Below are 14,401 nucleotides of genomic sequence, written 5' to 3' on the forward strand. Positions count from 1 at the left end.
AGAATTCTAAGAAAAAATGGGGGCAGTCTATACCTCTAATTCTTCAAGGACCGCATCCTGGTGATCTTTAGCCCTTCACTGCCTTTCTACATCCAATGGCGCGTCCTTTAAAACCAAAAGGGCTTTTTTGATATCGAATGTCCTAATTACAAGAAAGACCAAACCGTTGGTTCCCAAGCGTGAGGTATGAATGAAAGATTAAGGCAAAATATACTTACTGGGGGCTTTCTGTTTTTTCTTACCCATGGCAGCAGTAGAGGTCTTTGAAGCAGAAGTAGCTTTGGAAAACTTGGAGGTTTGGGCTCTCGTATTTCTCCTGGTTGGGGTTGCCCGCTTAGATTTGAGTCGTTATTCATGATCATAATAAGAAGTATCTATCACAACTGTTTGTGACCGTTTAGGGGCCCGAGTACTTATTTTGGACTCTCCCTCAGCCTCTGAGTCTCCAAAAAGGTCGGAGGTATCCCCACCTCCTCCAATCTCTCGCCTTTTAGCTTCATTTGTAGCTTCTTGAAAAATCAATGTGTCGGCAGATTCTTCTTCTAACCCGACGTCTGTCGTTTCTGTGGTCCTTTAGGCTGGAGGGAATGAAAAGAATGAAGAGTTAAAGAATCATTGATGTATAAAGTTTTTTTTTATAAAGAATGAATTGAGAGAACAGAAAGTACCGATCAAAAGAAGCTGATTCTTTCGAGAAACCATTTCTTTCCAACTTTCAAGTTCACCCGAACTAGGAAAAATTTTGAAAGAAAGTTAGCTTAAGACACGGTCATGAGCTTCCCCCATATCTCCTCCATATTTCTTGATCCATTTCGCCTCCCATCAAGAAGAAAAAGATGAAGTACACTCAAAATTAAGGACCAAACATTTTCGGGCAACCTTGCTCATAACCTCAAGGCTACAACAGGTAGGTCGAAAAATATCTTCTTAAGGAGATGGGAGGCGGTATGAGGTACCACAATGAATAGAATAAAAAATGGGATTGGAATAGCTTGCCTAAAGCCTAGTTGTCTAATACATAAGTTGTGATGATAAACCTCCAGCCCACGTTCATAACGATCGCTGCAAACTCCCTAGGCTAAATCCCGCAATTGAATACAGCTGATAAATTTCTCTCTACATGAAGGGTCAGCATCCTCTCCAAGAGCATCTTGGAAAGTTTGATCAAGAAACCACGGATCTGCGAAAAACAGATGCTCCTTACTCTAAGTCTGCCCAAGTCCTGCAGACTCTAAAAAAATAAAAGCAAGCAAATGTTGAATGATCTGTAGGGGAGCTTTGGCTAAAATTCGGGCAGGGGTTACACCCTCTAAGAACTCCAAGTTAACTGCCCAAAACTCTGGGAAGTACCATTGCAACCATAATTGGATCATCCAGATTGGCCCATTAAGGTTGGTCTCAAATGGTTCACCCCGAGTCATCTAAAAAATGAGATGATAAAAGTGAGAAAGGAAGAAGGAACCTATGGCTACATCTTCAAAATTATGAAGGGCTTCTACCAAAGGAATCCATTCGACATTCACCCCTTTGGATTTATTGGGAAAGGCATGCTTGTTGAGCTAGTACAGAAGAAAATACATATGCTCATGATCTATGTTGGCATTAGAAGAACTCGCACTGAAGTTGCTCTTCACAAAAGGGATAAAACCCTTAAAAGACGTCCCATAACTCTTGTAAGTTGTTGAGTTGTATTCTAAATGAGGAAGGGAAGCCGATGTGCCTAAGCTTATGCCTGAACTTTTAGCAATCGGGCGAGGAGGGAGAGCCCAATCATGAGTTACGTCCATAATTATGCCCGATAGTCTTAGCCCAAAGACTTGTGCCATATCCAAGATAGTATGAGACATGGGACCTATCTGAAGTCAAAGGTGTTGGTGCCCGAGTTCCAGAAAAAAAGAGCAATGGTCAATAATTCTGGCTTTATGACCACGGTGGTCTTTGAGAGCATTATCAGCTCATAGATACCATTGTTCATCCATTTCTTTTTTAAGATAGGCTTAAGCTCATTTATCCATTTAACCCAAGCTTCATCGTTCATTAGAGGGAAGCCACGGAGGTGATTTGACCACTTGGACGAAGAAATGCCTGATTCAGCCCGAAACAGGTTCGGAGTGAACCAATTAGCCTTTGGCATGCTGGCTTCTATTGCAAAAGGAACTTGAGAAACCCATGCAAGTCCCAGTGAATGGACCTCTTCCTCTTCAAAAAGAGTTTAGAACGTAAACCTGCCTGAGGATGATGAAGGGCATTAAGCAGACGGCGTAGGGTGACTATACCCTCACCAGATTCGTATGAAGATCGGTTTGAAATAGTTTTTCGGGCCATTGATTAGATTTGGAGGGAAATACAAAATAAAAAAAAATTAAAAGGGTAGAAAAGAAGAAACCAGAAGCAGGAAAGACTTTTGAAGACCCTAGTAATTCTAGAGAAATCTAGGGAATTCTGGAAATTTAGGGGTTTTAAACCTTTTAAAAGAAATTACATAATGAGCTGTTGATTAAAAGGCAAAAATCATGGGTTAGTAGAAAATACTCAGTTAGCGACAGTTGCATTAAATGGCGCTCATACCGAGTGTAAGCGCGCAGTAACTATTCAATCATTATTAAACGCCTTGGTTTGCAGGCTTAATGACGATTGAAGGGGGCACTGTTTGGGTTAATATTTGAACTTTGGACTATCAGGAAGAGAAGCCCAAAAAGAACCAAGGATGAGGTTTTGTCCGAGGCTCATCACCTAAGCCCGAATATTCATTTCAAGATTTATAAGGCACTCACCCATTAAATGCAAAGGCTAATAGCTTGAATGAAGTGACACTTGATGGAAATCGGCCTACTCTTAGCCCAAAAACACTTTCTGGATGGCAGAGTACGTAAATTACTGATGAGTCACTACCCATTATGTTGCTTTCGAGCAAGAACCAAGCTGCAAGAAGTTAGGCTAATTCGCCTATAAAAGGAGGAAGAGGGCCCAAAGACAAAGACACTCAACCAATCAAACAAATAAATACACAAACTCTTCTCAAGCCAGATTTGCATACGAAGCTGTAGTCAGCCCCTAACCTCAATCATTTTCAGGATCAGCCCTTACAAAAGCCATCTTTTGTCTAGTTTAATAGCTCTGCTGCTCACTAGTAGTATCGATTTTCTTGTGTAAATTTATTTGTTATCCATCTTCTTTTAAAACCCTCAAATCCCTATAGTTGCAAAGAAAAGAAACGGCGAAAGGTCCAACCTTGCCTGACAAGGTTCAATCTTACCCAATTCCCTTTGTTTTGTCTTTTAGTTAATAGATCTAGTGTTGTAATGAATTCCCTAGTATGTATTCAAATCATTTTAGGTCTTTTAATGATCCAAAGTTCAACTTACTCTTAGATCTGGTTTTAGTTAAATGGTTTTACTATCTTAAGAGTGAATCCACTTAATACCTTGATTAGATCCTGACCTCTGCCCTTTTACCATACAAGATAAACAAAAGTCCTTGATCTCTAGGCATAGAAAATAATCTAATGTGGACTTAACCCATCCACGACAATCCTTTGATAATGAGAACTAAGAGTAACTTGGGGCGCAAGTAATCCACTTAAATCTACTCATTTTACATCTGCCATACTGAGATGGCAGTGGCACACCTCAGCACTTAAGTTAGTTTTGATTGTGAGCCTCACGGCCTATACTTAAGGCCCGACAAAGGCACATTTCAGAATTAACTATGTCCTCTTCTTGCAGCCCGACAAACAAAGCGAGAACCCGACAGTCAACCAAAGTGCCAACTCCACGGGGACCTGTGTGCTCGAGCCAGGATCGCCCACTAGCGACATTCCTGCCCAAAAACCTGTGTTTATGGTTTTCTGCTTTATATCCATCAAGTTCAAGTTACCAACTTCGTGTTAAGCTTGGCTGGGAGCCTGGGTGGATAGAATTAGAAGGTGATGATGTAGTAGGTTCTGATGCCAAATATGTTGTTCAACGGACTAGTGTACTGATATTGTCTCAAACCTTAACTATTTGAGTTTAACACGTATGGATACATGTTGAGAATGAATGTCACATTGATGGGAGAATGGACCTTGCATGGGCTTATAAGTAAGTTGGGCTACTCTCCATATTACCAATTGATTTTATAGTGGAAGGTGTGCCACAGGCTTTTCTGATCAATTGATTGGTGTAAGGGTATAGATTTAGTCATTGAAATATAGAATTTCAACACTAAATAAGGTATTGCATGTATGTTCAATGAGAACAACTTTACCGTCATCTTTTAACTCACATGATAAAGACTTTCACACTTTTATTTTCTCTCCTAACACACTCTATTTTTAATTTTTAAATTGAGTAAATCAAAATAAAATCAACACATAAATTAAGAGAGAAAATAAGTGTTTGTATAGATCGATCATGTACATGTTTATCTGCTTATATATCAGATATATCAAGTGGTATATTTTTAACTCTTAAATCACATGTCGAATATAACAAGAAAGCTCTCTATCAACTAAAAATACACTCAGTAGAAGCATATTATTGGAGGGATTATAATTAATACTTGACTCGTTATATTTAAGGAGTCATTTCTCTTTATATAACGACATGACATCATTTTACCATAAAAATGTAATAATTGATGTGGCAAACAAATTGATAGTTATTAATGTATAATCTATATATAAAGCCAATGGAAAAGGTGAATAGTGATACTTGGTGTCACCAAGTATCAACAAAAATATTTGGCCAAAATGCCCCCAAGACAAAAAACTTCAAAGGCATCCCAAAATAATGCATCAATAAGGCATGGGCATTTTCATCATTTTAACAGTACTTTTTTAATAATTAATTTTTTTGTGGTTTTTTTTTAATTAGTACCTCACAAAATGTTAGCAATAATGTGATTCAATTTTTCTATTTTTAAACATGTTCAAAACATCTTAAGAGATGTGTAATGTCGGTTATAAAAAAGGTATTTCGCATACGAATAATAATTTAGTTGTCAAATGATTGTTTTTTTTTTAACAAACAATATTATCTACACTAAGGGGGAGAGGGTGGGCTTAGCCTCACAATAGGCTAGCAATAATGTGATTCAACCCATTATTTATTAAATATTATTTTTTCTATTCTCAATGTAAATTTTATAGAGACCGATTTTATTATATGGATTCAGTTGCTTTAATATCTTGAGAATTTTTCCCCATAAACATTGGCCAATAGGATGCCGCCATGTGTAGAGTAAAACCCTCCATATCCCCTATAAATACCCCATAATCTACCAAATTTCAGAAGCTTTTGCTACCCTATAAAAGCCCTAAATACTTTATTCTCCTAAGAAAAATTGACTTAGGCATCGGGGTAGGTTGCGACAGCCTGTCCCAAATATGTTTTATCGATGGTGTGAATTGACTAATTTACCCTTAGACGTTGAGTTGTGTTGTGTGTTAAGCTTAATATTTTGACCAATTAAATCCATTTCCTAAGTTTTTGGGACCTAATAGGAAATTTAAAATTTGTTCTAGTGTTTTGTGGTTGGTGGGGTGACAAATGTGGACCACACACTCACACCAACCAATCACGTTGACTCTCTTCCTTCTCTCCCTCTTGGACTTACTTCAGTTTTCGTACAATTGTACAGATAAATTTCAAACCAACCTTTGCAGGCTCGGATCGACGTCGAAGAAGTGGTTTTCGTGTTCCTTGTGAGCTTGGGACTCGATCTATACCTTTGGTTGGTCGTGAAAGCTTCGAAAACCTGAAAACCAAAAACCCCCGATGAGCTGCACAGTGACCTCGATGTGATCGCGAGTATTTCTTGAAGTTTTGAGCTTTTCGAAGGTTTTAAATCATCTTTGTGAAGCTTTTACAACAATTTTGGAAGGTTTTGAACGTCTGGAAGCTCGGGTCCGTTGAGTTGCAGAGGTGGCCGGACTATCGTGGGTTTTCCGATGAATTTTCGGTGGATTTAAAACTTGAGAGTGGTAAGGTTTTGTTCCTCTCCTCTCAAGCTTCATTATGGTATATAAGTCATGAATTTTGGTTTAGAAATGGAAGAGATATGAAGTTTTAAAGATTTTTCCAATTTCCGGTGATCGCAGCGGCACCCGCGTCGGACTCCGATAAACCAAGGTTGAATGAGGAGAATATTCCGTGAACTTTGACGGAATATGCTAACGGCATCAAGTATAATTAACAGTATATGATAATTTTTAAAGGAATATTCCCTAACGTCGTTAGGGAATCCGTTTTGTGTGCCAGGTATGTGCCTGCGCGTGAGCTGCGCGTCTAGCCATGCCTTGGCCGATGCGTGAGGGCGCGTGGGTGCTCAGAAATTTTTTCTAAAAATATAGGGATGTTCCTGAGGCTAAGTAGGTCATGGTGGTATATTCAAATACCCCAATTGAGCTATGTATGAGAAGTTATTACCTAGTTTTGTGTATGTGCTTTAAAATAATGTTTATGTAGTTGTTTCGCATATAGGTGAGACCTATCCTGAGAACGAGCGCAGTCAAACAAGGTTTCAGTGATTGGGCTTTTGGTTTTCAGTATATACTTATATACTTGGTATTTTTCCCAAAAAATTCGTTTAATGAAATTATGTTTTGAAATGCCATGCATATTGGTTTATACTTAGAGTATGAATTAGTATAGTATGCATAAATGTGATTTGACACTGTGGACGCTCAGGTAAGTACCAAGTAAGTTGTAGACTGTTTATATGTGATTTGATGATGATGTGAGATGTGTTGAGAATTTATAAACCTGCACCTTGGTGTTAGTGCTCCCGCCCGTGGCCAGGGCACAGGCCTTCACGTGATGTTCACCTCTCGCACCATACGCTCACTTTGGATCTAAGTTAGGTGCACAGTCTTGTTGTACAAACCATTGTAGGTGGTTCCGGCTCGTAGGTGACCTGCGATTATTTGCACAGTCTTCACGTGATCGTAGTACTAGAGCGTATTTATTTATTTACACCCAGTCCTGTCGTATAGACCACTTTAGGTGGTTCCGACTCGTGTGCAGGCATACTTGTTGAGCTATAAATTCAGCCGTACAAGCCACTTTAGGTGGATCCGGCTGATATGTTGTTTCACCTGAGTTACTTATTCTGTTATTTTGAGATATTTGGCATGGTATACTTATGATTATCATTTTCTGAGTATGGTTTTGAGATATGTATATATTCTATTTTCTGGGAAATTATACAGGTTTTACGGCGAGGGGTTAGAACTTTTGATAAATGAAGTGGTTTTGAAAAACTTTATTTTTGCCCACTCACACTTTCTATTTTGCGCCCCTCCAGGTTCTAGTTAGGAGTGCTTGTCGGTGGCTTACGAGGAATTCACGGTAGCTCTGACAGATTATCACCAATGTAGGATTATCTTTGGTGTTGTATAATTAGTATTTGTCCTGCTGGATTGCACTTAGGCTACTTATGCTCTGATTGTGAACTCTCTTAATGTCACACTTGCACATTATCTTATCTAGTACTCTAGTTAGTTGATTTTTATTTATTTGCATTTCTTATATCTTCATTGCTTTCACACTGTGCACATGGCTACGTCACCCTCACGTGACGACCAGTATGCCTCGTTCTAGGTTGGGGTATGTCAGGTTGGTATTAGAGCCTAGGTTTGGCAGTCTTGCATATCTTGTGAATATTCTAATTATTTTGGTGTCTTCTATCAGAATTGTGACGCCTCGTAGAGAGCCACGTCCTTCAGTTGAGTCTAGTTTCCCTGATATTGCTCAGTTAAGGGAAGTTATAGCTAATGCTATTCAGTATTCGCTTCGTCCTCCCCAAATGACTCATCTGGAGACTGTATATAATTTAAAGTTGAATCATTTTATGCGTAATGAAGGGTTTGAAGGAGCAGAGAAATGGATTAATCATCTTGATAAGACTTTTCATTTTATGCATAAGCAAGGGAATTTTCCGGAGGATAGGTGGGTTGAGACGACTACCTGGTTTTTAGGTGAGCAGCCTGCATCTTGGTAGAGACAAGAGTCGTATCAGTTATCACCAGAGGAAGCTGCTGATTGGGAAGTTTTTAAGCAGTTATTTCAGAAGAGATTTATTCCTCCAGAGTATATAGATCGCAAGAAACAAGAGTTTACAAATCTGAAGTAGGGGAAGATGACGGCTAATTAGTACTACAGGAGGTTTACTGATTTATCTCGCTATCATTCGGAGGTTGCTGCTAATCTGGTTGAGATGCTTCGTCGTTTTAGATTAGGTACTAAAAAGAAGTGGTGTTCTATGGAGACCACAGCTTCCCGTGCTACTTACCAAGAGTTTTATGAGGTTCTACTACGAATTGAAGATTCAGAGAATATGCCTAGTGATAGTGAGGAGGAAGAAAATGATGGAAATAAGAAATAATATGATAAAGGTAAAGGTCAATCATCTTTGGGACCTCACAAGACTCAGAGTTTTAAGAGAGGTGGAACTAGTTCCAGTTCTTCTAGAGGAGGTATGAGTTCCACTAGTCAGAGGAGAAGTGGTAGATTTTCTGAATGCCCTCGTTATTAGAGGCAAGGAGATTCTGGTGGCACAGGTGCGCCTTTATGTCGTAGGTGCAATAATCGGCACTTTAGAGAGTGTAGGTGAGGCAGTAGTAGATGCTATACTTGTGGTCAAATGGGGCATAGGGCGATGCATTGTCCTCAGAATCAGCAGAGGCCCCAGCAGCCCTCCCTACCACCATTAGTGTCGACCCAGCAAGTTCAAGGATCTAGTGGTTATGGTCAGACGGGTCGATGAGGTACTTATCATTACCAAGGCGATGTAGCTCCTTATTCTACATGGCAGTATCAGTACTCACAGGACCTATATCAGCAAAGTGGTTATCTTTAGTATCTTGGAGGTAATATGCCATATCCGCTGTATTCAGCTGGTGGATCTCAATGGTATCTTGGAGGACAGTCCTAGCACGTGAAGGTTGCTTCTAGTAGTGCGGGATCTTCGAGATAGCCTGGTCAGTCGAGTCAGGGGCGAAGTGTGCAGGGGCGAAATAATCAAGCTAGCAGAGATCATGGATAAAGACAGTAAGCCTAGGGACGTATTCACCACATGACATTGCAAGATGCTTAGAATAATCCTGATTTGATCATGGGTACGTTCAATATTCTTGGTCATTTTGCTAGAGTATTAATTGATTGTGGTGCTATGCATTCTGTTATTTCTCATACATTTGCTCAATTGACACAACCTCATCCTACACCTCTTGAGTATGATTTAGAGTTTGCGATGCCTAGAAGGGAGAGATGTTATGTTAGTTGTGTATATCCAGGATGTCCCGTGTTAGTGGAGGATGTAGTTATGCCAGCTAATCTCATCCCATTAGATATTATGGATTTTGATATGATTTTGGGCACAAATTGGTTGCATTACAATCTTGCCAATATAGATTGCTATAGGAAAGTAGTTAGTTTTCATCGTCCTGGATTACCCGAGGTTATTTTTGTGGGCGAGCGTAGTACGGTGAGGCATGGTGTTATTTCTACCGTAAAAGCTAAGAAGTTGTTAGAGAAAGGTTCTCAGGGGTATTTGGCTCATGTAGTGTTGAATGATAATGTTCCTAGCAATGTGGATGATGTTCGAGTGGTCAGGCATTTTCCTGATGTGTTCCCTAATGATTTACCTGGATTGCCGCCAGACTGAGATGTGGAATTCACTATTGATTTGCTTCCAGGTACAGATTCTATATCTTTAACTCCTTATCAAATGGCTCCTGCTGAATTGAGGGAATTGAAGATTCAATTGCAGGAATTAGTAGATAAGGGTTTTATTCAACCTAGTACTTCACCTTAGGGAGCTCCGGTGTTATTTTTCAGGAAGAAAGACAGGACTTTGAGGCTATGTATTGATTATAGGCAATTGAATCAGGTAACGATTAAAACGTTATCCATTGCTACGTATAGACAATTTATTTGATCAGCTTTGAGGTGTCTATGTGTTTTCTAAGATTGATTTAAGGTCTGGTTACTATCAATTGAAGATTAATAGATAAGATGTTCCCAAGACAACTTTTAGGACTCGATATGGTCATTATTAGTTTCTTGTAATGTTATTCAGGTTAACTAATGCACCTGCAGCTTTTATGGATTTAATGAATCGAGTATTCCAACAATATCTAGACAGGTTTGTTATTGTTTTCATTGACGATATTCTAGTATACTCTAAGGCTAAATCAAAGCATGTTCAACATCTTACTTTGGTGTTGAAGAAATTAAGGGAACATCAGTTGTATGCTAAGTTTAGCAAATGCCAATTCTAGCTGGATCAAATGGTATTTTTGGGACATGTCATATTAGCTCAAGTTATTCAGGTGGATTCTCAGAAAGTGACAGCTGTTGAGAATTGGGAGTAGCCACGAACCGTAACTAAAGTACGAAGTTTTTTTGGTTTAGCAGGTTATTATTGACGGTTTGTTAAAGATTTTTCAGTTATTGCATTACCACTGACGAGATTAACCAGGAAGGATGTTAAGTTTGAGTGGGATGATAATTGTGAGCAGAGTTTTCAGCAGTTGAAATATTGTCTCACTCATGCACCTGTTTTGGCGTTTCCTGATGATAATGGTAATTTTGAGATCTTCAATGATGTTTCCTTGAATGGCCTAAGTTGTGTGTTGATGCAGCATAGTAGGGTGATTGTTTATGCGTCACGACAGTTAAAGCCTCATGAGATGAATTATCCTACTCATGATCTTGAGTTAGCAGCTATTGTCTTTGCTTTGAAGATTTGGAGGCATTATCTTTATGGAGAAAAATGTAGGATCTTTACGGATCATAGAAGTCTTCAGTATCTTTTCACTCAAAGGGATCTTAATCTTTGACAACGAAGGTGGATTGAATTACTCAGTGATTATGATTGCACGATTGAGTATCACCCTGGTCGTGCAAATGTAGTGGTGGATGCACTTAGTAGGAAGCCTCAAGCGAGAATTAATACTTTGTACGCTTGTCATGTCCCTCTTCTTGCAGATTTAAGGTCCACTGAAGTGAAGTTAGGAATGGAAGATCGAGATGAAGCCTTACTCGATAATTTTCAAGTCAGGCCAATATTAATTGATCGAGTGCTCGAAGTTCAGATGAATGATGAGGAAACCCATGAATTAATTCAGGCAATGAATGATGGGAAAAAGAAAGATCTCAGAATTCAGGAGACTGATGGCATGCTTATACAGGAGAACAGAATGTACATGTCGAATAATGTGGAATTAAAGAAAGAAATTTTGGATGAAGCGCACTGTTTGGCTTATGCAATGCATCCTGGAGGTACTATAATGTATCATACCATTCGACCATTTTATTATTGGCCGGGTATGAAAAGAGAAATTGCTGAGTATGTGAGTAGGTGTGTTATTTGTCAGCAAGTCAAAGCTGAAAGGTAAAAGCCTTTTGGATTGATGCAGCCACTTCCTGTTCCACAGTGGAAATGGGAAAACATTACCATGGATTTTGTGTACAAGCTTCCATGTACACGAAATGGTTATGATGGAATTTGGGTGACAGTTGATCGGCTTATTAAATCGGCGCATTTTATTCCAGTGAGGGAGAAATATCATTTAAGCCGATTAGCTGCATTGGTCATATGGAAGATTATGAAGTACCATGGGATTCCAATTAGTATTATCTCAGATCAGGATCCTAGATTCACTTCTAAGTTCTAGGTGGCATTTCAGGAGGCTCTTAGTTCGAGGTTACTTTATAGTACGGCATATCATCCTCAGACAGACGGACAATCAGAGAGAACTATTCAGACACTGGAGGATATGCTAAGATCTTCAATATTACAATTTGGCGATGCCTAGCATTAGCGGTTAGATCTGATGGAGTTTGCATATAACAATAGTTATCATTCGAGCAACGGTATGTTACCATTTGAGGCACTTTATGGTAAATCTTGTTGTACACCTTTATGTTGGTCAGAGGTTGGTAAAAGAGTTTTAGTGGGCCCTGAGATTGTGGATGAGACGACTCAGAATGTTCGGGTAATTAAGTCTAACCTGAAAGCGGTCCAAGATCAACAGAAGAGTCTAGCAGATAAGTATGCCACAGACCGAGTGTATAAAGTTGGTGATTGGGTGTTTTTGAAGCTATCACCGTGGAGAGGTATGGTACGGCGGGAAGAAAGGTAAGCGAAGTCCTACGTACATCGGACCGTACCTGATCACCGAGCGAATCGGTGAAGTTGCTTACAAGCTTGAGTTGCCTCCAGAGTTGTCTGAAGTGCACGATGGTTTTCATGTTTCCATGCTTCGTCATTATGTTTCTAATCCATCGCATGTGATACCTCCTCAACCATTGGAAATTAATCCGGATTTAACTTATGATGAGGAGCCAGTGACGATTTTGGATTTGAAAGATAAGGTTCTGAGGAATAAGACCGTACGCCTGGTGAAAGTTTTATGGAGGAATCACTCGGTGAAGGAAGCCACCTGGGAGACAAAGGAAAATATGAAAGAGTTATATCCGCGCTTATTTTATGGTTATTAGCGATTGTTTATTGTTGTATGGAAATTTCGGGGATGAAATTTTCTTAAGAGGGTAGGTTGTGATAGCTCGTCCCAAAATATGTTTTATTGATGGTGTGAATTGACTAATTTACCTTTGGACATTGAGTTGTGTTGTGTGTTAAGCTTAATATTTTGACCAATTAAATCCATTTCCTAAGTTTTTGGGACCCAATAGGAAATTTAAAATTTGTTTTAGTGTTTTGTGGTTGGTGGGGTGACAAATCTCGACCGCACACACACCAACCAATCCCGTTAACCCTCTTCCTTCTCTCCCTATCGGACTTCTTTCCATTTTCGTACAATTGTACGGACAAATTTCAAACTAACCTTTGTAAGCTCGGATCGACGTCGAAGAAGTGGTTTTTGTGTTCCTTGTGAGTTTGGGACTCGATCTATACCTTTGGTTGGTCGTGAAAGCTTCGAAAACCCGAAAACCAAAAACCCCGGATGAGCTGCACAGTGACCTTGACGTGATCGCGAGTATTTCTTGAAGTTTTGAGCTTTTTGGAGGTTTTAAATCATCTTTGCGAAGCTTTTAGAAGAATTTTGGAAGGTTTTGAACGTCGGGAAGCTCAGGTCCGTTGAGTTGCAGAGGTGGCCGAACTATCGTGGGTTTTCCGACGAGTTTTTGGTGGATTTAAAACTTGAAAGTGGTAAGGTTTTGTTCCTCTCCTCTCAAGCTTCATTTTGGTATATAATTCATGAATTTTGGTTGAGAAATGGAAGAGATATGAAGTTTTAAAGATTTTTCCAGTTTCCGGCGATCGTAACGGCACCTGCGCCAGACTCCGGTGAACCAAGGTTGAAGAAGGAGAATACTCCATCAACTTTGATGGAATATGCTAATGGCATCAGGTATAATTAACGGTATATGCTAATTTTTAACAGAATATTCCCTAATGTCGTTAGCAAATCCGTATGGTGTGCCAGGCACGTGCCTGTGTGTGAGCCGCGTGTCTGGCCGTGCCTTGGCCGGTGCGTGAGGGCGCATGGGTGCTCGGAAAATTTTTCTAAAAATATGGGGATGTTCCTGAGGTTGAGTAAGTCATGGTGGTATATTCAAATACCCCAATTGAGCTATGTACGAGAAGTTATTACCTAGTTTTGTGTATGTGCTCTAAAATAACGTTTATGTAGTTGTTTCACATATAGGTGAGACCTATTGATAGGAGCATATTTATGAGACTTAGCTTGTTTTCTTGCATTTTCATGGTTAGTTTGTGTTTATTATAGCGATTTAAGCTATTTTCGTTTGTTTGTAGGTCTAATTGGCAAAGTTGGCAAGAGAGTGCATTTTGAAGCATTTTAGAGCAATTATGGGCTGGAATGGATTGCATGCATGTGGAGCACAAGGAATGGACGTTTTTGAAGATCAAGTGAAGCTAGGAATGTGCTAAAGAGATGGAGAAATCAATTCAAGACTTGGAAGATGAATAATCAGCTGCAAGGGCACCTAAAACCCTTCTAGAAGGCCTATATCTTCCCTTAAACACATGCCGCACTCACCTTTCTAGAAGCCCTAAAAAGGTGGTGCCCTAAAACCTTCTAGAAGTCCCAATTTTAGCCACAAAACAAGTTCTTTCTAAAACCCTAAAAAAGTGGCGCCTATTCTCTTTCTAGAAGCCTAAAAATCTGCCACAAACCCTAGTTCTTTTCCACCTTGGATTGGGCCAAGCCTTTTTCTACAAAACCCTAGCCTTTTCCCATTAGGATTTGTGAAAACCCTAGCCTATAAATATAAGTTTTTCAGCCAAAATTCGTACCACCTCTCTACCATTCAAAAACACCTCTCAGCCGCAACAATTCACCATTCTACATCATTATCCACCACCATACATCCTTGCCGCAGCCCTATTCAACCAAAAACATATTCCTGATCCCAAAGCTCATCTC

This window comes from Malus sylvestris, chromosome 12 (genome assembly GCF_916048215.2).
Source record: "Malus sylvestris chromosome 12, drMalSylv7.2, whole genome shotgun sequence".
Lineage (NCBI taxonomy): Eukaryota > Viridiplantae > Streptophyta > Magnoliopsida > Rosales > Rosaceae > Malus > Malus sylvestris.